At 43.2% G+C, this 2,141-nt stretch overlaps 1 non-coding gene across 1 annotated transcript; it reads left to right on the top strand.

The window, feature by feature from the left end:
• Positions 1-1,647: 1,647 nt before the first annotated feature.
• Positions 1,648-1,755, top strand: LOC112699871 (small nucleolar RNA R71). The gene has a single exon (XR_003152805.1). It is a non-coding gene; the product is annotated as a small nucleolar RNA R71 (small nucleolar RNA).
• Positions 1,756-2,141: the final 386 nt, after the last annotated feature.

Here is a 2,141-nt window from a genome sequence, read left to right as displayed (position 1 = left end):
CTTAGAGTTTGAATGTGGGGGTTCAACACCAAACTTAGAGTTTGGTTGTGGCCTCCCAACACCAAACTTAGAGTTTGACTGTGGGGGCTCTGTTTGGCTCTGTTTTGAGAGGAGCTCTTCATGCTTCCTCTCCATGGTGACAGAGGGATATCCTTGGGCCTTAAATACCAAGGATTCTTCATTCACTTGAATGATCAACTCTCCTCTATCAACATCAATCACAGCCTTTGCTGTGGCTAGGAAGGGTCTGCCAAGGATGATGGATTCATCCATGCACTTCCCAGTCTCTAGGACTATAAAATCAGTAGGGATGTAATGGTCTTCAACTTTTACCAGAACATCCTCTACAAGTCCATAAGCTTGTTTTCTTGAGTTGTCTGCCATCTCTAGTGAGATTTTTGCAGCTTGTACCTCAAAGATCCCTAGCTTCTCCATTACAGAGAGAGGCATGAGGTTTACACTTGACCCTAAGTCACACAAGGCCCTCTTGAAGGTCATGGTGCCTATGGTACAAGGTATTGAAAACTTCCCAGGATCCTGTCTCTTTTGAGGCAGTTTCTGCCTAGACAAGTCATCCAGTTCTTTGGTGAGCAAAGGAGGTTCATCCTCCCAAGTCTCATTTCCAAATAACTTGTCATTTAGCTTCATGATTGCTCCAAGGTATTTAGCAACTTGCTCTTCAGTGACATACTCATCCTCTTCAAAGGAAGAATACTCATCAGAGCTCATGAGTGGCAAAAGCAAGTCCAATGGAATCTCTATGGTCTCATTTTGAGCCTCAGATTCCCATGGTTCCTTATTGGGGAACTCATTGGAGGCCAGTGGACGTCCATTGAGGTCTTCCTCAGTGGCGTTCACTGCCTCTCCTCCCTCCCAAAATTCGGCCATGTTGATGGCCTTGCATTCTCCTTTTGGATTTTCTTCTGTATTGCTTGGGAGAGTACTAGGAGGGAGTTCAGTAATTTTCTTGCTCAGCTGACCCACTTGTGCCTCCAAGTTTCTAATGGAGGACCTTGTTTCAGTCATGAAACTTTGAGTGGTTTTGATTAGATCAGAGACCATGGTTGCTAAGTCAGAGGTATTCTGCTTAGAACTCTCTGTCTGTTGCTGAGAAGATGATGGAAAAGGCTTGCTATTGCTAAACCTGTTTCTTCCACCATTATTGTTGTTGAAACCTTGTTGAGGTCTCTGTTGATCCTTCCATGAGAGATTTGGATGATTTCTCCATGAAGGGTTATAGGTGTTTCCATAGGGTTCTCCCATGTAATTCACCTCTTCTATTGAAGGGTTCTCAGGATCATAAGCTTCTTCCTCAGATGAAGCTTCCTTAGTACTGCTTGGTGCATTTTGCATTCCAGATAGACTTTGAGAAATCATATTGACTTGTTGAGTCAATATTTTGTTCTGAGCCAATATGGCATTCAGAGTGTCAATCTCAAGAACTCCTTTCTTCTGATTGGTCCCATTGTTCACAGGATTCCTTTCAGAAGTGTACATGAATTGGTTATTTGCAACCATTTCAATCAGCTCTTGAGCTTCTGTAGGCGTCTTCTTCAGATGAAGAGATCCTCCAGCAGAGCTATCCAAAGACATCTTGGACAGTTCAGAGAGACCATCATAGAAAATACCTATGATGCTCCATTCAGAAAGCATATCAGAAGGACACTTTCTGATTAATTGTTTGTATCTTTCCCAAGCTTCATAGAGGGATTCTCCTTCCTTCTGTCTGAAGGTTTGGACTTCCACTCTAAGCTTACTCAATTTTTGAGGTGGAAAGAACTTTGCCAAGAAGGCATTGACTAGCTTTTCCCAAGAGTCCAGGCTTTCTTTAGGTTGAGAGTCCAACCATGTCCTAGCTCTGTCTCTTACAGCAAAAGGGAATAGCATCAGTCTGTAGACCTCAGGGTCAACCCCATTAGTCTTGACAGTGTCACAGATTTGCAAGAATTCAGCTAAAAACTGATGAGGATCTTCCAATGGAAGTCCATGGAACTTGCAATTCTGTTGCATTAGAGAAACTAATTGAGGCTTAAGCTCAAAGTTGTTTGCTCCAATGGCAGGGATAGAGATGCTTCTCCCATAAAAGTTGGGAGTAGGTGCAGTAAAGTCACCCAACACCTTCCTTGCATTGTTGGCATTGT

Source organism: Arachis hypogaea, chromosome 6 (genome assembly GCF_003086295.3).
Source record: "Arachis hypogaea cultivar Tifrunner chromosome 6, arahy.Tifrunner.gnm2.J5K5, whole genome shotgun sequence".
Taxonomy (NCBI): Eukaryota; Viridiplantae; Streptophyta; class Magnoliopsida; order Fabales; family Fabaceae; genus Arachis; species Arachis hypogaea.
This window is presented reverse-complemented; position numbering and strand designations above follow the sequence as displayed.